Source organism: Thalassophryne amazonica, chromosome 2 (assembly GCF_902500255.1).
Source record: "Thalassophryne amazonica chromosome 2, fThaAma1.1, whole genome shotgun sequence".
Classification (NCBI taxonomy): Eukaryota; Metazoa; Chordata; class Actinopteri; order Batrachoidiformes; family Batrachoididae; genus Thalassophryne; species Thalassophryne amazonica.
In genome coordinates this window covers 112502441-112525236 of record NC_047104.1, presented here as the reverse complement: position 1 = coordinate 112525236, position 22796 = coordinate 112502441, and the positions used below count along the sequence as shown (strand labels likewise).

Below are 22796 nucleotides of genomic sequence, written 5' to 3'. Positions count from 1 at the left end.
TGAGAAGTTATGCTGTGTATATATTACGCAATGGCAGCGGCTGTCCCCCTAATGGTCAAATCATGCGATATCACGCAGTGTTCAAACGAGACTGCACTGCCCTATTAGCAGTTGCCAACAGCTTGTCGCTAGCTGCTGAATGTAACTTGTAATCTAACTTGGTTCCTCTTAAGATTGACTACTCAGCAAAGTAACTAGTCAATAAAGTAACTAATAGTTACTTTAGATCACTAGTTACATTCAGCAGCTGCCAACAAGTTATCCACAGCTGCAACAGTGAACAAAAGACATTGGTTTCACCATTAATCAGTCTCAAGTAACCAGACAAGCTCTGAATAAAGGAAATATCTCAACCTTGCCAATTGTAAAACTAAATCAACTAAAAAATACAATTATTCATAAATCTTTCTCATTTTAATTTCCTGGACTTTGTTAAAAACATTATAGAAACTTTGAATAATTTAGTACCACCCTTAAAATGCCAGCTATACCTATTTTATAAACACTACCCAATGTAAAATGGGTGTTATGGGGGCTTCCTCTCACAACAGCCAGAGAACACTGAAGGACATACAGGCTTTAAAACCATACTCTACCAAGCGCCAGTAGCTTATGGCAAGCTAAACGTGTACGCTCTCGTTTTGATCGAACAACCTATAGTTTTTGTAGATTCTATGTTAGTACATGCCCGCGGCAGACGTGCTTGATGAATGCTGTATTTGCAATGATAGTGTATTTTCATGAGTAACAAAAACATATGTATATTTGGCACAAGAACTTGTGTATCTCAAGTGTTTTTACACCTAAATGATCATAAGTCAGCATACTCACACTCATTCAGCAGCATCTTCTCATGTCGGCAAATTCAGCGCCGGGTCAGGTGAAAGTAGTCCGGCAAGCTATCCCACAATGCCAAAATAGCAGAGATGTCACTCCAATGAGAGCAAAACACTGAGCGGGGTGGATTTAAATGAGTCAGACACACCCCAAATGGACTTGCATTATGCCCAGTAAATTGTGCACTACTAATCGTTAAGATATGTCTTTTATTCCATTTAACTTCTGTGACGGAGCCACAGGATGTTCTTGTAAAACAATGTGGAATGTTCATCATTCAGCTAAAGGTAGATAGTAACAGAAGATACTTGTATCAGTTTTTCATGATTAGCACACTTCATCATACATTGACATTTAGAAATGTTTAATTACTTTTACAACATCTTTTACTCCTGTGCACCAGCATGGACTCCCAATATTTCCTGTATATTTGTATTGTTAATTGTGTCAGTAGCATGGCCCAAGCAGAGGGTCACCCCTTTGACTCTGGTCTGCTTGAGGTTTCTTCCTCAAATCATCATGAGTTTTTCCTTACCATTGTGTGATTGCTCTAGGGGTTGGTAAGGTTAGACCTTACTTGTGTGAAGCGCCTGATGGACTCTTGTTTTGTTTCACAGATCTAATGATGGTGCACAGAACGTAGTCACACATTTACCAAATTTGAATTAATAATAAATTTGGTTTTCTGTCTAACAGATGTCAAGGATGAATATTGTTTTCAATATGAATCAATATTTAACTGAATCATGCAAGACTGCCCTTTTTAGAAATGTCCCCATCACTTATATTGCACTTTAGCAATTCAAAAAAAAACAAAACAAAAAAACACGTAACACAGTTGACAGGATTCACTAAAACAAAAAGAGAAACCTTTAAAATAGTTTATTTTGATGCAAATTATCAATTACTGTCAGAAATACAATAATTGTATTATGACACTTTTGTATTACCGTTATCACTGTTTCTTTATAAAGTAAACAAGACAAGCTATGCTGTTTCTGTGTAGGTGTATGAACACAAGAATTGGTGGTTAATTAGCTGTGATGTAGGGGCACCACATAAAAAATGATCTTGCCTCAGGCACCAGATTAGTCAGGGTCGGCTTTGGGAATGATGTCAACTCCCTGTCCACTGAGGGGAAATTCAAGCCATGTAAAACATTAATAATAATAATAAAAAAAAAAACAATCTAGCCCCAGTCTATTTGTTTCTTATTTGTCATTTTTCATGAGCACTATTTTGGTTATGTTTTGCACTGATTTCACAAAGACAGAATGTACATTCTCATTTCCTATTCCATTCCCCCCAAATCTTTGTGTCTGAGTCAAGCATGGACTAATTCCTTCCTCTTCACTGGCTAAAACATCTGTGCTCCAGCAATACCAGATTAATATTGCAGTTTTTGCCACTCTTTAAATACAAGAATACAGTGTAAGAACCATACCAATTCTCTCAATATATTTAGGACATTAATGTAAATAAATGTACACTGCTCATTAATACATGATAGTACAGACCCTTTGTTTAAAATTACTTTTCACTTTTTGAAAGCACTAAAAAAAATAACTTTGTGGACAAGTTCTGCTTTCAAACTAAAAGGCTTATTATACAGGAAAAAGCAACATATACAACCCCTGGCAAGAATTATGGAATCACCGGCCTCAGAGGATGTTCATTCAGTTGTTTAATTTTGTAGAAAAAAAGCAGATCACAGACATGACACAAAACTAAAGTCATTTCAAATGGCAACTTTCTGGCTTTAAGAGACACTATAAGAAATCAAGAAAAAAATATTATGGCAGTCAGTAACAGTTACTTTTTTAGACCAAGCAAAGGAAAAAAATATGGAATCGCTCAATTCTGAGGAAAAATTATGAAATCACCCTGTAAATTTTCAACCTCAAAACTAACACCTGCATCAAATCAGATCTCGTTGACATTGACCCTGTGCCATGACATTGACCCTACGTGTCTTCTTGCAAGGAATGTTTTCCGCAGTTTTGCTCTATGGCAAGATGCATTATCATCTTGAAAAATGATTTCATCATCCCCAAACATCCTTTCAATTGTCCAAAATATCAACGTAAACTTGTGCATTTATTGATGATGTAATGACAGTCATCTCCCCAGTGCCTTTACCTGACATGCAGCCCCATATCATCAATGACTGTGGAAATTTACATGTTCTCTTCAGGCAGTCATCTTTATAAATCTCATTGGAACGGCACCAAACAAAAGTTTCAGCATCATCACCTTGCCCAATGCAGATTCGAGATTCATCACTGAATATGACTTTCATCCAGTCATCCACAGTCCACGATTGCTTTTCCTTAGCCCATTGTAACCTTGTTTTTTTTCTGTTTAGGTGTTAATGATGCCTTTCGTTTAGCTTTTCTGTATGTAAATCCCATTTCCATTAGGCGGTTTCTTACAGTTCGGTCACAGACGTTGACTCCAGTTTCCTCCCATTCGTTCCTCATTTGTTTTGTTGTGCATTTTTCGATTTTTGAGACATATTGCTTTGTTTTCTGTCTTGATGCTTTGATGTCTTCCTTGGTCTACCAGTATGTTTTCCTTTAACAACCTTCTCATGTTGTTTGTATTTGGTCCAGAGTTTAGACACAGCTGACTGAACAACCAACATCTTTTGCAGCATTGCATGATGATTTACTCTTTTTAAGAGTTTGATAATCCTCTCCTTTGTTTCAATTGACATATCTCGTGTTGGAGCCATGATTCATGTCAGTCCACTTGGTGCAACAGCTCTCCAAGGTGTATTCACTCCTTTTTAGATGCAGACTAACGAGCAGATCTGATTGATGCAGGTGTTAGTTTGGGGATGAAAATTTACAGGGTGATTCCATAATTTTTTCCTCAGAATTGATTCCATATTTTTTTCCTCTGCTTGGTCTAAAAAAGTAACCATTACTGACTGCCACAATCTTTTTTCTTGATTTCTTATAGTGTTTCTTAAAGCCAGAAGTTGCCATTTGAAATGACTTTAGTTTTGTGTCATGTCTGTGATCTGCTTTTTTTCTACAAAATTAAACAACTGAATGAACATCCTCCGAGGCCGGTGATTCCATAATTTTTGCCAGGGGTTGTATACATTTAAACAACTGTCATGTTTAATGTTCTGTTTGTCTGCAAGCCGTGTCTCGCCCCTCTGCCCCCAGAGATACCATATATGGGACATTAGACAGTGTAGACTTTGCCTTAGGAGAGGGAGAAGGACACGCTCAGCACTTCACAGCTGATCCTCACGCTTTGCCTAATGACTGCCACGGGATTAGCAGGCACAGAACACGAAACAAGGAAAGCATCACATCTCTCCATATTCATGACATGTGAGTCTGGCTGACAAAGTGTGACTACATACACACACACACACACGTCTTGATTTCAGTGAGGAGCTCTACGAGTTAATTTGGGCTCGTGAACTTTGTTTTGTGTTATTTGGCCATAAGTTGTCATGATACTTGTTAACAGATGTACATACATCTATATATTAAAAGCCAAGTGGCCTCTGTGTTCGTGCGTGCGTGTAACTTTGACCACGGAGAAACTGTGGAGGGCTGACATTCACCATTTGGTATGCTTTTGTATTTTGGGCCGAGGACAAACACTGCCAAAACAGAACATTGATAGAACTAATATTTTTGGAGAAATTACAGATATTACATAATAACAGTGAACAATGGACATTGATAATTACATTTGGACTCTCACGCCATTCCAAATCATTATAAATTCTGCAGAATTTATTACTACCACCCTTGAAAATATCAGCTACCTATTTTATAAACACTACCCAATCTAGAGCCTGTAGATCCCCACAGGCAATGCGCTAGTTTTTTTTTTTTTTTTTTTTATACCTGCCAATACCAATCAAGCATCACTGGGGTAGGGTGAGTGTTTATGTGGCACAATTCTCTGAACGCAATCCAGCACAGTAACTGGTAAAGGTCAACGGGATGCACACATTTCACATGACTGCGGCAGATTGATGGCTACTTTCATGAGGTGGAGCTGGAACAGTCTTCTGCCTCAGTGGTTGCCCTCCAGGACCTAAGGTGGTTACATAATGTGGTGGATGCGGATGCACAGGACCAGTGCATGCTCCCAGACCTAACCTGACCCATTGTCTCTAGTTTGTGGAAGAAGCGACAAAGTATTAAATGACCAAGGTAGATTTATTTATCCTGCCCTAAAACAAGTATTTCATTAAATATTACTCCGTATGCTCACCCTCTAAGTGTTGAACACATTTAGATTCACACTTGTGATTTGCATTCCAAAAGCATGAACCTATATGGCCGTTTGCACAAACTCAGTCAATATTATGTTTGTTGGACCGCCCATTTTCAGTAATACGTCTGACTTCCTCCCAAATAAAGAGTAAATCACCTGTCTGAGTCTGTTTTTGTCATTTATTAATGTGTTCCTTGTCACCTGATGTCTCTGGCTCTTAAAACTGCTTTTTCATCTCGGCAGAAAAAAAAGTGACATGACGTGCACAGTCAGTTTTCAATATTAACCATGTGGACAATAATTTACTTCACTGAAACATTTTGCACAGCATTTATATTAAAGCAGAAAACTCTGGAACTCATGGAAGCTTCAAAAGCTCTACCTGTTTAAATCCAGGTGACTCTGTAGAAATTAATCCATTTGTTGCTGTCCGTGATTCCTGCTTATTCAGATAAAATGTCCATAATGTTCCTGTAAGCCTTACTGAAAACAGTGGAACATCCAATCTGCCAACGTGTCAAAACTCTCTCACACTCAAAATGGCAAACCAAACACCCAGACAGCAAGAAAGCTCTGTCTGGTCTCCCCTCCAAGTTTTGAACATGCACAAAACTTTCTGACAACTCTGTGGACATCAGCTGACAAGGAATTCATTTTTCTTGATGGAAAAAGGACTTTTGTCACACAAAACAAACTAAAGATAGCTATTCACTGTGTGACTGGGGCTTGTACAAAGCCACATTGTGACAGAACTCCTCCTGTTTCTTGACAAGAGTCTTTCACAATAAGAGCACAGGCCAAACAGATGACATCACAAGTCAGATACAGAAGAGATAAGATAAACAGTGAAAACTCCATTTTGGAGTTGGTGAGGTGTGCTGGGGGTCAGAGAATTAATTTATTTTAAGTGGGTGTTCAATTAAAAAATATTTTGGGTGGGTGTTTAACAACTCTCTTCAAAAATATAGAGTGGGCTAATGCTCCGCCCTCAGACGTGCAAATACAGTATTTACAAGACAATACTGAGATTGCTTCCTATAGGCAGATTTGATTTTAGAAATCCCAAAATGTAGTAACCCCTTCTAAGTCTGTATATCCCATCGATGGGAAATTCACTTTTTATTTGTGAGATACTGACAAGCCAAAAATGATCCGGGTGGTAGGGGATTAAAGGTTGTGCACAAAGTTCTTGGTAGATAGTTTTCTATTTAATCTGTGTGTTGAACAATCACTTTGCCCCAGAAAAAGAACAGTTCAAAGAAATCAATGAAATGAATCAAGGTGTAGAAATGCTGCTCAACACTGTGTTGACTTGTACTATCCTCCTTCAAAAACCTACGCTTATGAGTCTGCTCTTCTGTGATCTGCACCAACTGCCTCTGACACGCTGCTGAAGCCTTGATCTCTGTGAAAACAAGATTCACAGTGACACTTTATTTTTCTGTTAAGACGTAGAATATGTAGTATTTGTCACAGCTGAAATATGAAATATTGTATGAATAGAGTGAAATGAATGTTGTCTTTCAAGAAACTCCTAAATCAACCTTAACCTGCAATGATAAGACTGTTATTCTACTCCTTTTTACCAAATCCACCCACCCACATTTAACAGCATCTTTTCCTGCCTGACCTTTTAACTAAATGTGATGTAATCCTGGTTGTTTCTGAGTAATCCTGGCAATGCGACAAGAGAGGAATATGACCTTGTTGGCAGATGTAAAAATTTGCATTATTACATACAGCCACAGATAACAGACTCATCCATGCTACATCAAAGTCAAAGTCAGCTTTATTGTCAAATATGCTATACATGCTCGACATACAGCACAGATGAAATTTCAGTCATCTCAGACCCACGGTGCAGAGTATAGAATAAAACTACTACTAAGCTAAGTAAAAAATTACCTTAGATATTACTGATTTACAAAATAAAAATAATATACGAGTAAAACAGTGTAAATAGTGTAGGTCGTGTAAGTATAACAGTATGATGCCGTTGTGCAAATGGCAAAAGTGTACTATTGTAAACAGTATGACATTAAATACTATAGTGCAATGGATAACAGTGTAATACAGTATAACAGTGGTGCAAGTGGCAGTATGCTGATGATAGTGCAATGACTGTGTACTAATGTACCAGTATCAGTACAGGCGGCCCTGATGTGGATGCAATAGTGCAATGGGGGAGGATAAAGTGAGGTGTGTGTGGGCATGAGGGTTGGGGGAGGGCAGAGAAGGGAGGGAGTTGAGCATCCCGACAGCCTGGTGGAGGAAACTGTCGTTGAGCCTGCTGGTTTTGGCCCAGAGATTCTGCAGTCTCCTCCCCAACGGCAGAAGGGGTAAAAAGACTGAGTTGGGTGGGTGGGGTCACCTGCAATCCTGGTGGCTTTGCAGGTGAGGCGGGGGTGTGGTAGATGTCCAGCAGAGAGGGGAGAGGAACACCAATGATCTTCCCAGCTGCTTTCACAGTGCGCTGCAGGGTCTTGCGGCAGGATATGGTGCAGGCACCGTACCACACAGTGATGCTGCTGGTCAGGATGCTCCTCTGCTTTCCTCAGTTTCCACAGAAAGTAGAGTTGCTGTTGGGCTTTTTTTGGCCAGATATGTGGTGTTGATGTTCCAGGACAGGTCTTGGGAGATGTGTACACCCAGGAACTTTGTGCTGCTCACCCGCTCCACTTCAGTGCCATTGATGATTAGTGGAACATGCTGAGCGGGCTCTCTCCTGAAGTACAATCGCCTTCGTCTTCTCCACGTTCAGGTGGAGACTGTTGTCCCGTGCACCACGTGGCCAGGCAGCTCACCTCACTCATGTAGCTTGTCTCATCGTTGTTGTTGATGAGACCCACCAGAGTCGTGTCGTCTGTGAACGTGATGAAGAGGTTGGAGCTGGATGTAGGTGTGCAGTCGTGGGTCAGCAGAGTGAGAGGAGGGGGCTCAGCACACATCCTTGGGGGCTCCTTGTGTCAGCGTGTGCTCTGCTGCCGACCTGAACTGCCTGTGGTCTCCCCGTCAGAAAGTCCAGCAGCCAGATGCACAGGGAGGTGTTGAGTCCCAAACGGACTAGTTTGTGGATGAGCTGCAGGGGGATGATTGTATTGAATGCTGAGCTGAAGTCGAACAGCATTCTGACGTGCGAGTCCTTGGTCTCCAGGTGAGTGAAGGCTGAGTGGACAGGTGGAGATAGCATCGTCAGTCGAGCAGTTGGACCGATATGCAAACTGGTAGGGGTCCAGCGGGGGGGAGGGCAGATTTGATGTGGTCCATGACTAGCCACTCGAAGCACTTCATAATGATGGGAGTGAGTGCGTCCGGGCGGTAGTCACTGTAGCAGGAGGGAGACGACTTCTTCAGGACCGGGATGATGGTGGTGGATTTGAGGCACGTCGGGACAACAGCTTGTCTCAGCGAGATGTTGAAGATGTCCGTGAAGACATCCGTGAGCTCCTCAGCACAGTCTCTCAGGACCCTACCAGGAATATCGTCGGGACCAGGGGCTTTCCTCGCGTTGATCCCTCTGAGAGTTCGCCTCATGCTGTCCGGAAGTAGTGACAGCACCTGAACGTCAGAAGGCGGAGGGATTTTCTGTGCTGGAATGTTGTTTTCTGCCTCAAAGCGAGCGAAGAAGTTGTTCAGCTGATTCAGCAGAGAGGGGGAGTTGTCGCAGGTCTGTGGGGTGGGCTTATAGTCTGTGATGGTCTGAATACCCCGCCATAGATTCCTGGAGTCTCTGCTGTCCTTGAAGCGGTCAGCGATTCTCCTGGAGTACTGTCTCTTAGCCTCTCTGATTCCTTGTGACAGGTTGGCCCTGGCTTCTTAGGCCCACCTCATCCCCAGCTCTGAAGGGAGCGTTTCGAGCCTTCAGGAACCTGTGGACTTCCCCTGTCAACCAAGGTTTCTGATTGGCCCGAATGGTGATGGTTCTGGAGACCGTGATGTCATCCATGCACTTCCTCATGTAGGCAGTGACGGTCCCATGTACTCCTGGAGGTCTGTGGTGTTGTTGTATGTGGCTGCCTGTCTGAACATGCTCCAGTCAGTAGTGGAAAAACAGTCTTGGAGCACTTCTGATGGCCCCTCTGGCCACACCCGAATCACCCTTTTGGCTGGTTTTGTGACTTTAACCAGCGGTCTGTATGCAGGCATTAGCATAACAGTGGAGTGGTCAGAGGACCCAAGAGGGGAGGGAGGAAGCTTTGTAGGCTTCCTTGTGTGTGGTGTAAACATGTCCAAGATATTGGTGCCTCTAGTGGGAAAGTTGACATGTCCATGTAGTTGTGGAAACACGCTCTTGGGGTTGGCATGGTTGAAATCCCCAGCCAGGATGAGGAAGGCTGATGCCCTCATCAACTGTTCACTGATGTGGTAGAGTTCGTTCAGTGCCTCACTCCTGTTGTTGTTGGAGCTGGGAGGGATGTATATAGCTGCCAGCAGAATAGCAGTATATTCCCTCAGCAGGTAGAATGGCCGGCATTTAATAATCATCAGCTCCACCAGTGGTGAGCAGTGCTTGCAAACAACAACAGCATTGCAGCATCAGGCATCGCTGATGTAAACACAGAGTCCTCTGCCACGGGACTTTCCCCCTCGACGAGCGCTCTGTTCCCCCGATAGCATGTTAGCCGCACTAGCTGGATACCATGGTCCGGGACACTGTCGTTGAGCCATGTTTCCACAAAAACAAAGACACAGCACGCACCCACAGTCTTGGAAGATGTCTGGAGTAAGGGAATATGGTCCAGTTTATTGTCCAGCGAGCGTACGCTGGTCAAGGTGATGGAAGGGATAGCCGGCCAGTAAGGTCTGGCAGCTAACCTAGCCCGGATACCTCCGTGCTTGCCCCTCTTCTGCTTCCTCAGGTTCCGTCCATGGCGCCTCCACTGTGAGCTGGATGCAGGAGTGGGGGTCGGGGATTGAACAGGCCTCCGGAGTAATCCGTCCTCACGTAACTCGTCCGCTGTAGTTAGATCCATGATTCTGGCTGTATTTGTGCAGATGTCGAGCAGAAACTCCCGGGAATAAGTGCGCCTAGAGATGTGAGGGCGCGACGAGTATGATGACGAACAGACACGCTGTTTGTAAACACAAAAAACACGAAAACACTATTGTGTTGGGAGCGAGAGGAGCCGCTGCGTGTGCACGCGCCACCAATCAAAGCCAATGTAGAGTCCTCAATTTAGATCTATAAAAACAATTTCCTATAACAGTGATACTCACTTAAGAAGTTGTTCTAATTCCCGCTTTATCTTTGTCACAATAGGTGGACCCTGGTATGTGAAAGCTGTGTAAAGTTGAACCAGTGATGCACCCGCACGGATCTTATCCAGAGCATCTTGCCCATTGGCTACACACCAATTCCAATAATCGGTATTTTACCTGCAGAAATTATCACAAGTATAAGTCTTCATGCTTATTTTTTTGTTCAGGTCAGCAGGAATGGACAAAAACGTCTGGTGAATAAGTACCTCCGGTCAGGCAGTACATCTCTCTGACAGTCCGTGTGGCGAGGTCTTTGAGAGCTTGGCCGCTCAGGCCGCCAACTTCCGATCTCTGTGGGTCCTGTAGCATCTCTGGCCTGGACACAGTGGTGTTAGACACCATCAAACCATCCACGCCCAGCTGCAGACAGACATAAAAAGTGCATAGGAGAGGAATCTGTGTATGGCTCCAGCCATAGTGAACTGAAAATGTGCAAGCAAGCAAGCAAGCAACCAATTACATTTTCAGACCTAAGATTTCATGTACTGAAACAGAGGGAAGACAAGAGAGGCCGTTAAAATATTTGCCTTAGCTGTCTTCTGTCTGTTCTGTTAAAAGCAAAGTGTTTTACTGTGCATCCAGAAAGTATTCACAGCGCTTCATACTTCATCTTTTTACCCTCAGAGTTCTACAACAATACCCCATAATGACAATGTGAAAAGTTTTGAGATTTTTGCAAAGTTACTAAAAATACAAAAAAACTAAAAATCACATGTACATAAGTATTCATGGCCTTTGCCATGAAGCTCAAAATTGAGCTCAGGTGCATCCTGTTTCCACTGATCATTCTTTAGATGTTTCTATGGCTTAATTGAAGGGTTGACTGGACATGAATTGGAAAGGCACACACCTGTCTACATATAAAGTCCCACAGTTGACAGTGCGTGTCGGTGCACAAACCAAGCATGACGTCAAAGGAATTGTCTGTAGACCTGAGACAGGATTGTCTTGAGGTACAAATCTGGGGGAGGGTACAGAAACATTTCCGCTGCTTTGAAGGTCCCAATGAGCACAGTGGCCTCAATGATCTGTAAATGGAAGAAGCTCAGCTCCACCAGGACTCTTCCTAGAGCTGACCGCCCGTCTAAACTGAGCGATCTGGGAGAAGGCCCTTAGTCAGGGAGGTGACAAAGAACCTGACGGTCACTCTGTCAGCGCTCCCACATTCCTCTGTGGAGAGGGGAGGAAGACAACCATCTCTGCAGCAATCCACCAATCAGGCTTGTATGGTAGAGCGGACAGACGGAAGCCATTCCTTAATTAAAGGCACATGGCAACCCGCCTGGAGTTTGCCAAAAGGCACCTGAAGGACTCTCAGACCATGAGATTCTCTGGTCTGACGAAAGAACAGTGAAGGTTTTGGGCATGAATGCCAGGGATGATGTTTGGAGGAAACCAGGTTTTCTCAGCAGCAGTAACTGGGAGACTAATCAGGACTGAGGGAAATGTGAATGCAAAATGTAAAGACATCCTGGATGAAAACCTGCTCCAGAGCGCGCTTGGCCTCAAACTGGGGCAGCGGTTCATCATTAAGATGGACAGTGACCCTAAGCACACAGCCAAGATATCAAAGGAGTGGCTCAGGACAACTCTGTGAATGTCCTTGAGTGGCCCAGCCAGAGCCCAGACCTGAATCTGATTTAACAACTCTGGAGAGATCTGAAAATGGCTGTGCACCGACGCTCCTCCATCAAACCTGATGGAGCCTGAGAGGTGCTGTAAAGAGGAATGGGCAAACTGCCCAAAGATACATGCGCCAAGCTTGTGGCATCATATTCCAGAAGACTTGAGACTGTAATTGCTGCCAAGGGTGCATCAACAAAGTATTGAGCATTTTATTTGTTTGTTTGTTTTTTTAATAAATTTGCAAAAAAAAAAAAAACTTTTTCATGTTGTCATTATCAGTGTTGCCAGTTACTTTGAAAAAGTAACTTAGTTACTTTACTGATTACTCAATTGTAAAAGTAACTTAGTTACTTTACTGATTACTCAATTGTAAAAGTAACTAAGTTAGATTACTAGTTACTTTTTTTAGTTACTTTTCCCCAGCTGCCGACAACAACCCTCTGCCACCTCAACATGACAATGATACCTGTTTTGCCAAAACTCACTTTATAGTCACCCTTTCTTGACTTCAATGAAAATAAATACTTGTTTTATAAAAAGTAAAATAAAGACGTCTTTCTTGACCTCATATTTAACTGTTGACAGCACTGTAACAGTAAAACTTGCAATTTCGAGCCTACATTGTTATAAAGGTAACTATTAAATTCTAACATTTTTCTAACATTTAAATTCTCTCTAAACATTTTACTTGTCGAAATTATTATTATTTTAAGCAATATTAGTGTAGTAAAAAACGGCTTCAAAATTGCACCTTTAATCTAGGGGTGTGGTGAGGGGGCACATCCCTCCCTCACGCCCCCATTCCATCTAGATCGCCCCTGCTTTGGCGTTTGAGCACAAAGAATGGATAACATTATTTATGCAGGAAAACAGGACCAGATTTACAGGTAAGAAAGTTTTATTGCGTTTTCACATCATGTGGTCCTCAGAAAGAGAGTTTAGGTGCATTTGAGTGGAAAATAGTGTTAGTTGTTGACGCGTCGCGGAGGATCAGCTGTGTTTAACGAGACGATACAGAGCGGCTCAGCTCAGAATTCTAAATAAAGGAGGAAAAAAAAGTATAAAAAATGTCTTTGTAAAGCTCAGTGCAGGTGTGCTGATCACCGCCTTTAAGAGGTGAGGACGAGTCGAGCAGCTGCAAAAAAACCGCGGATTAAAAGCTCACAGCTCACTGAAAGTGGGCAGTTCAGTCGAACCCCGACCTCCTGCCCACAGACCAAGTTTAATGCTGCTATCGACCCACAATGAAAAATAATAGTAACGCACATGTGACATGGAGAAGTAACTTTAATCTGATTACTGATTGTGGAAGATTAACGCGTTAGATTACTCGTTACTAAAAAAAGTGGTCAGATTAGAGTAACGCGTTACTAAGTAACGCGTTCACGGCATCACTGGTCATTATGGGGTTGTTGTGAGTAGAGTTCTGAGGAAGGAAAAAAATTACTCCATTTTAGAATAATGCTGTAACACAAAATGTGGAAAAAGTGGTGTGAATACTTTCTGGATGCACAATATATTCTAGCTGGAGCAGAAGACATTATGCAATGCTTGAAAACTGTTAGTAATCTGCTTTAAGAAGAAAAAAAATCATGCTATCAAAAATAAGCTTAGCAGGGTCAGCTATTTTTGATAGCATGATTTTTGCTACAATGTGGAAAAACCAAGATCAATAGCTTCTGATCCATTTTAAGCACAGTCACTGCTCAGCAGCCACTGGATGACCTCCCAGAGGTCCAATTCAGGTTAAATGTGAACTTACAATGTGAATTCAAAGTGTCCGTGAAATGGGTCAAACACACACCCACATATGCAAGAGTAGAAGCTGCCCAAAACACATTTTACTGGTCAAAGAAAATGTTTTTCAATAAATGCAATAACTTAGGAAATCAATCAACTTGAGGAGTGAAACCTGGACAGCAAAGAATACTGCAGGAAATTTCAAGGCACAGTTTGGAATGATTTGCTGTTGGTTTACAGTAAGAAATGCTTCAACCTCCATAACAACTTCAGCGATATCTTGTTTGTCCTGGGCAGAGAGATCTGGAGCAATTTGACTAGCACTGGAGGTTTGCATTTTCCCTCCAGAGCATCACGCTGCTTCAGGACCCTGGAGAAGATCAGGTAGGTGGAGACGGCAGAGACTCTGAAGAGCCACTGAAAACAAAACTACAAAGAATGACATATGACAGAGACAACAATCATATAGAAAATAATAAGTAAATTCACATCATGTTACTGTGGCAACCCTGCAACTGCATCCAGTTATTTTGGTTTATTTTATTTGTTTATTGAATTGGGTTAAAAATTATTGTTAGTGTGACAAAGCAAAGCTAAAACTGAGACAGAAATGCAAACTTTCTAGTTTGAAATTTGCATGAAATTACCATTTAAAGAATTTGCCAGCAGTTCTCTGCAAACTGCAGTGTCATTTTAGTTAATAAAGTTAAAACAAGATTTGGCCACTTGTGCATCATTTGCACAACAAAGTAAAAACCTTGTCCGCAAATGAAGCTGATTTGATGTATTTGATTATGAGCACTATTTAACACCTGCACAAGTGTCATTGCTGTTTCCAATAGATGCCGTGGTCATTTTTTACACCCAGCGTGTTCTTGTAATTTTTTTATTTTTATGGAAACAGTGCAGTCCTCTAATTATTTGAACTATATATGAATTACTATTTTAGGTGACAAAATATTATAAATTACACTTTGCAGTGCACAATAGACCATTCTGTACATTGTTTGGCGCTATGCTCACCGAGTACTCCACCAAGTCAATCATGTAGAACGATGCTGGGGGGTGCTTTTAATGCAGACATGCAGGCTCCGTGTAAATATACAGATATGACGAATCTATGGATACACGTGGCAAATAACTTGCCCAAAGAAAGGAGTGGACAAAGTACCTTAAACATGTCCCAGCATGACATCTAAATGATAAACAATATCTAACAGAGAACACTTCCGCTGTAATCCTGCACACACATTTCTGTGATGATTCAATTTTACAAACAATATAAACAGCTAGTGTGAAACTGAAATGTGCTTTGCACAATGATAGTTGTTGGGAGGAAAGCTGGAAAAACAGTGGACTTTTCAGTGTTTCTCCGGCAGACTGGGAATGCTATAACAACATTCCATTCATTCCTAAAAAAATTCAACCGTACTGCTCCAGCCATCATGAAAAGGGGGAAAAAAAAAAAAAAAAACACCACCAACTTAAGCCTCGTCCCCACACGATAATGAAGGCTGAAGAAAGGAGCCACGCATGAGTGTGGTGTGATTATTTGAAGAATGACCCACGTGTTTCATCTATCACGTATCCACTATGAAGGTGCCTCTATGTGCCTCTCTGTACCCCGCATGTGCCACGTAGCAGCCTCTAGTGAGCCACGACCACCTGTCATTACAGCCTCGACTGCTCGCATCAGCCACACTAAGCCACGTAGTGCCATGATAACGCCATGTTGGTGCACGTTTAGGCATGAGGTTTGGTCCAAACCTCCAAGCCCTCTCACACCTGGTCCCTTTAAAGTGTGGGTTTTCAATTCATAGATTCACAGCAGCATTTAAAGATGTCCCTTCTTTTTTTTAAATGCAGTCCAAAAATAGACACTCCATCACAGTTCCGCAGTTGTGCGCTGTGCGCCAGGCTGCTGTCCACCTGTAATGCACCAGACCAGCTAGACCCGAACACACGGGTTCCTGGACAGCCGCCTCTGTGCTCCTCACTGGCTCCGCGGCTCTCTGGCTTTTTTTTTTTTTTTTTTTTGCGCCTTTAAACACACAAAACTTTATGTTTATCCAATTATTTCTGCAAAATTGCTCTTTGCGCACGCACTGCTGTTATCCTTTCATGGACAGCCGTCTCTGTGCTCTGGCTTCCTTTCCGTCTGTGGCTCTTGCTGGCTTTAAACACAATCATTTTACAACGTGAATCCACTTTTGACTATGTTCGTCCGTTTTATTTCTGCAAAAGCGCTCTTTTGGCGCACGGTGCCGTTCTGCATACAGAATGAGGTGGCCGTTTATCTATATACACCTCTCTCTCTCTCTCTATATATATATATATAATATATAATATTTCTTTATTTCTTCCACAGCTTACAAGTCACCATGATACAACTTTTAACTTTGTGTTATGTCTTCAAAATCGCTCCTTTGTGCGCATCTCCCCGTGTTGCCGCACAGCTCCTGCTCTTAGCTGCTCCACTGGAGTTATTATCTTCCATGGCTTTAAACACACATCCACTTTCACGCAGTCACCCAAATTTTAACTTTGTGTTCGTCCAATATTGACTGAAATATCACTCTTTTGTGAGCTGGCGTTCTGCCTAAATGCTCGTATGAAGCGTGATGATGAGTCACTGCCCCAGTGCGCACACACAGCGGAGTGATCCATTAATTCCAGAAGTGAGTAGAGGTTATTTTCGGCATCCAAGGTTTGACAGAAAATGATTAATCCACTACAAAATAATTATTTTATATAGAGTCCAGCGCACAGAGCCGGTATAATTGTGTGCGCAAGAGCCGCTCCAAAATAGCCTCTCAGGTCCTGCCTCAGTGCGCACACACAGCGGAGCTCATGTGATCCATTAACAAGATATTAAATTAACATACGTTACATACAACAGACATCAACATACAGACATACTTTACAGCTAGGAACTGTTTTATCAATCTATAAAAAACATTAAAATAATTACCTTAAGCTGTTTAAAATACAACCCACATGGAGCAGGAAAGAAAGGAAAAAAGTGTCCAGAAGAAACAGTTCTCTGTGATGCCAGAAAGTGATTAGAAGTGTTTTCAACATCCAAGGTTTGGCAGAAAATGATTAATCCACTACAAAATATACAGAGTCCAGCGCACAGAGCAGGTGCAATTGTGTGCACAAGAGGAGGAGCCGCTCCAAAAATAGCCTCTCAGGTCCTGCAAAGGTGCCAGGCGCACGGATAATGGACTTTTTGCAGACTTGTAAGCACCACGCAAATGCCTCTAAGCCGTCGCAGTACTTGAACACAAACTGCGCCACGCTGTTGTTGCTAAATTTTGAACATCTTGAAATAGCGCCACGCTCAGAGAGGAGCCTCGTTAACCTGAAGATAATGCCTCTAAGAGCCACTCTGAGCCACTATAATGCCACGATAGCTCACGAAACAAAAAAAACAGGGTGCGTGGCTCCTTCTTCACTCGGTGGGACCGAGGCTTTAATATTTTTCGGGGTGTCTAGAAACAGGCGTATTCTACCCAGGTGAACTTGACCAGATTTTGGCCCTGTGCTCAGAGGTCTCAGGGTCACTCTGACTGTCTTTGTCTGTCCGCAGCAGCTCTCAGACAACTTCTGGATTTATGATAAACTAAAGTGTCTGTATCAGAGGGCTGTCAGGCTTGGATCTGAATTAAAGTTCAGCTCAAGCCTCATATTCCTGTTTTAATGTTTCTGTCAAAATCTGTTATTTCCATCTAATACAAATTCCTGCAAACAGGAATAATGCCAGTAGATCCTGTATTTTTCTCTGTTTTTAATGAACAAAAACAGACATTGCCTCATGTGAAGTGAACCAGACCTGTCAGCAGCACACAGAATACATCAAGTCTTTGAATCTGATCTGTTATTGCCTCCTTTCATCCAGATCCATCATCACAGACACACTGGTGTCCAAGAAGACATCCTTGTTTGGAAATAATTTAATTCCTTATTGTAGGAACTTCTTGGGGAAAAAAAAAAATCTGCATTTTTTAAGCAGTCTCTGGGTAATACGGTGCTCTGGGTGCAATTTCCGTCCTGCTGCACTTTGTCACACACTGACAAAAATCACCTTTTTTTTTTTTAAAGCAAGAGATAAATGTGTATGGATTCAGAGAATCAGGTTTCACTTATCCTAAATCGAGCAATTATTAAAAAACAAACGAGTGCTTTGAGAGCACAATACTCCCCCCCCGCTGCCAAATGCTGCTTTGATACAAGGACTTGCTACATTCTAATAACATTTCAAGGAATCGTACCAAATTTCCTGAAATTCTTCTTAAAGCCCCTCTCATATTGGTGTATTCATAGAGCTACTCATTGTGGCGTATCATATACGCCGCGTTGAGCAGCTCTCCGCCCACTTTTCGTAGCTCTACATCAAGTTTTTGCTCCCTACGCAGCAGTATGTTGAGGGCTATGCGCATAGGACGGAAGAAATTAAACATGCTTAATTTTCTTCGGCACAGAGCGTTGGACACAGTTTTAAGCAGGTCTGTGCAGTACAACGTTACTGCATGCAAGTCTGTGTAACACGCCGCGCCTGTACAAACCAAAAAATAAGTGCGTGAATCCAGAGGAATCGGCTGAGAACATGATCACACAGCCCACAGCGCCTGTGTGTGCTGAGAACAGGGAATCGAACCTCAACTCAGAAATCCAGAAACAGCAGGTCGGTCGCTCGCTCTCCCTCCGCGCGCGCTCTCCCTCACTCTCATTCTCTCTGTGTTTGTGTGTGTCCAATCAAACCTGTGACTTTAAAATAAAAGCACACTTGCTACACGTTGGTGCGTTCATCAAACACCCTGATCAATCAGGTTTGATCAAACCTGAAAAGAGCTGTGACTCTTTAAAATAAAAGCCTCACTGCTGCATGTCGGTACGCTCATCAGACAACCTGATCGGTCAGGTTTGATCAAATCAGCGGACCTGATCGGAGCAACCGGAGCTTTAAAAGTTTAACGAGTCACAGCGCTTCATTCACGGCAGCCTTTACCGCAGCCAGACTCAGCAGCATCTGTACACAATGAAAATGATCCACCAAGACAAATAATAATAATGATGTTTCTGAGCCGCACCACACTGTGCAGTAGAGAACAGAGCGCACTTCCACAGAGGCAGAAAATCGCAGCTTTGGCTACATATGTGGCTGTAATGAAACTGTAATACAGTCCACTGTTTTCCAATGCAGTGATGTGTTCTGCACAGCTGACAGGAGGAAACTGGTTTTAAAAAGCGACTGTGTGCACACATTAAAAAGCAAGCGACACACGCAGCTGCAAGCATATCTATATACCAGTCCCAGCAGAAGACTGCCCCTCCCTGAGCCTGGTTCTGCTGGAGGTTTCTTCCTGTTAAAAGGGAGTTTTTCCTTCCCACTGTTGCCAAGTGCTTGCTCACAGGCAGGTCGTTTTGACCGTTGGGGTTTTTCTGTAATTACTGTATGACTTTTGCCTTGCAATATAAAGTGCCTTGGGGCAACTGTTGTGATTTGGCGCTATATAAATAAAATTGATTTGATATCTACAAACATGGAAAAAGGCTGAGTACGCACGCATTTCGGGCGTATTTAAATGAAACACAACGCTGCAATTTGCAGCTCTACGAATACACCAGTGTGAAAGAGCTTAAAAGTATGAGGAGTTGATTTCACAATGCAGGCACCCAAACATGAAACTGATGGAATCTGCATTTGTTAATCAATGGCCATAACTCAGGTACAATCGAGCCCATGTGGAACAATATGAAAATCTGCGTATTACCAACCTATATGAACAAAGGATGGGCAGACAGACACAGCCGTGACATAATACCCCTTTGGGCCTTTGGCCAGCAAGAGATACTAAAAATGCCTATGCACCAGAATCATCACTGAAATATGCTGACTTTTGTCCAGATTTCTTGCTAAATGGGCCTGAAAATTAACTCACCTCATCAGGTGAACTAGAGGAATGGAGTAATAGTCAGATCACATCATTCACTCACCAATGTCAAATGGGCAAGCCTTAAGGTGCCTTGACACTTGCACGACTTTGATCCGCGCACTTGCACACAAGTCATCGTGACGATTAGAGCCATTGGTCGATATAAGCCCTTTTCAAAGTACTCACCATTGACCGAAATTTTGCCGATAAAACGCCAATAAAAATGTACTTGCACCGTTTGTCCAGTAGATGGAGCTCTGACTCCATTCAACTGAGAGCTGCTTGCACCCCTGTGTTAATTACCGGCCCAGTAGTTCGCCGTCACACTGCACACTGTTTTACTGCTAAGAGGTTGAAACATTCAGATTCACTCGTCGTCTGGGAATTACTGCTGTTCACCTTGCGTTACGGTCCGTTACGATATAATTTTGGACCGTTACGCTTATTTTGGACCGTGTGATCAACCTTTTCTGCAGCGCGACTCCAGTTTGAAGTGTGACTCACTGAAGCAATGCTTCGATTCAATGCTCGTGCTCGTGGCTCTTTGATTTGCTGCTTTTCAGAAGCGGTAAGTCCGCTTCTTAACCCCTCTCAAAGCCATTAAAATATCATGAGTCATTTAATTGATGAGATTATAGTCGTCTTCTTCAATCTTTACATGTTTAATTGAGCTCCTCTGTGTTTTCAAGTTTTAGTCTCACATGGACCACAATGGAAATAAGCCTTCATGCTTTATTGTGTCATCTGTGTATCATTGATATATTCACATTTCTATCTTTATATTGATTTTACAAAATTGACGCAATCAGTTCTGTCAATACTGATGATTTTTGTCTAAATACTATTTTATCTGAGGGAACAAGGCTGTCCACACTGCCAGACTGTGAACTGCTCGACTCAACATCCAAGAGTCAGCTGGTGGTCTCCTGTCAGCCGCCGTCTGGTAGAATGCCACCTGTGAGGCCTCACGGTTTATCCCAGATATCCTGGATGTCCTCATGATGCAAGAACTCAGATGCTTCTTTAGCAATGTGCACAGTTCCGAAACTACAAACCTTTCATGTCAATTTAAATCATGTAATATCATACAAACCTGCTGAGTTTGCTGGTGATTTTTCCACAGTTTTGGCAGCTTGATAGAAACTGAAGGCAGGTGTCAGGTTCCTCATGATGCCTCTCATGTTTTTCTTTGATTTGTGTGGATTGAAATAAATGATGTATATTTCATTGTATTGACTGAGTAATACCTCAGTGATAGAAATAATTTATGACTGAAAATAAAATGTGAATTGTTCTTAATGAGTTTTGTTGTTCAGCAAAAGAACATGGTTCTGGAACAATCAGGATCTCCAAGATTGATGCTAGCCAATATTTCTTTGAAATCCTGGGGAAAAAAATAGAATTGCTGCACAGAGAGAAAAAGAGAAAAAATTCAGGCTGTAATTTTTCTTTTTCCAAAACAGAGTTTACAGCCTCCCTCATCATGTGGTAATTTCTCCAAGTGTTATTACTTCAAAGGTATACTATGAGTCCCTGAGTGGAGTCCTGTATGGGGCTCGGGATGGTGACTCCATTGTTCTGCTGGGGGACTTCAACACACAAATGGGCAATGACAGAGACACCTGGAGAGGTGTGTTGGGGAGGAACGGCCTCCCTGATCTAAACCCGAATGGTTGTTTGTTATTGGACTTCTGTGCTAATCATGGACTGTCCATAACGAACACCATGTTCGAACATAAGGATGCTCATAAGTATACATGGTACCAGAGCACCCTAGGCCGAAGATTAATGATCGATTTTGTGATCGTATCATCTGATTTGAGGCCACATGTTCCGGACACTCAGGTGAAGAGAGGGGCAGAGCTGTCAACTGATCACCATCTGGTGGTGAGTTGGATCAGAGGGTGGGGGAGGACTTTGGACAGACCTGGTAAGCCCAAATGGATAGTGCGGGTGAACTGGGAACGTCTGGAGGAGCCCACTGTCTGACAGATCTTGAACTCACACCTCTGGCAGAGCTTCTCTAGCATCCCTGTGGAGGTTGGGGGCACTGAACCAGAATGGGCAATGTTCAAAGCTTCCATTTCTGAAGCTGCAGCGGGGATCTGTGGCATGAAGATCATAGGTGCCTCAAGGGGCGGCAACACTCGAACACCATGGTGGACACCGGTGGTCAGGGAAGCCGTCCAACTGAAGAAGGAGTCCTTCCGGGATACGTTATCTCAGAGGACTCCAGAGGCAGTTGCAAGGTACCGACAGGCCCGAAGGGCAGCAGCAGCCTCTGTTGTGGGGAAGGCAAAGCAGTGGGTGTGGGAGGAGTTCGGAGCAACCCATGGAGACGGGACTTTCCCGGTCTTCACCAAGGTGCTTCTGGCGGGACCGTGAGGCACCTCAGGAGGGGGGAAAACGGGGAACATCCAAGCTGTCTCCAGGATAGGATGGGAACTGAGGATGGCGGATTTCCATCATTTACCTGGTGGAAATCACTGAGGCAGGTCAAACAACTCCGCAGTGGCAAGGCCCCAGTGGTTGATGAGATCCCTCCAGAAATGTTGAAGGCCTTGGGTGTGGAGGGATTGTCTTGGATGAGACGTCTCTTCAACATTACGATGAGGTCTGGGACAGTGCCTATAAGGAGAGGCAAACTGGGGTGGTGTGGTCCCCATATTAAAAAAAAGGGGGGGGCCAGAGATGCCAACTACAGGGGCATCACACTACTCAGCCTCCCTGTAAAGTTACTCCCAAAAAGGAGGGTTCAGATTGGAAGAGGAAAAATGCAGGTTTCCATCCTAGTGCTGGAACAACCAACCAGCTCTTTACTCTCACAAGGATCCTGGATGGTGCCTGGGAGTATGCCCACCCAATCCTACATGTGTTTTGTGGACTTGGAGAAGGCGTATGATCGGGTACCCCGGGAGATACTGTGGGAGGTGCTGCGGGAGTATGGAGTGAGTGGGTCCTTCTCAGGGCCATCCAATCTCTGTACTCGCAAAGCAACAGCTGTGTTCGGGTGCTCAGCAGTAAGTCGGACTTGTTTCCGGTGGAGGTTGGCCTCCGCCAGGGCTGCGCCTTGTCACCAATCCTGTTTGTGCTATTCATAGACAGGATATCGAGGTGTAGTCGGGGGAGGAGGGTTTCCTGGTT

General features: G+C 43.1%; 2 long non-coding RNA genes across 2 annotated transcripts; both read right to left on the bottom strand.

Moving 5' to 3' along the window:
- Window positions 1–6405: 6405 nt before the first annotated feature.
- LOC117529308 lies at window positions 6406–10438 on the bottom strand. Its single transcript, XR_004565986.1, has 2 exons — window positions 10306–10438; window positions 6406–6493 (listed from the first exon to the last, which is right to left on the bottom strand). It is a non-coding gene; the product is annotated as an uncharacterized LOC117529308 (long non-coding RNA).
- LOC117529316 lies at window positions 10438–14028 on the bottom strand. The gene is made up of 3 exons (XR_004565990.1): window positions 13970–14028; window positions 10554–10707; window positions 10438–10464 (listed from the first exon to the last, which is right to left on the bottom strand). It is a non-coding gene; the product is annotated as an uncharacterized LOC117529316 (long non-coding RNA).
- Between the last annotated feature and the right edge of the window lie 8768 nt (window positions 14029–22796).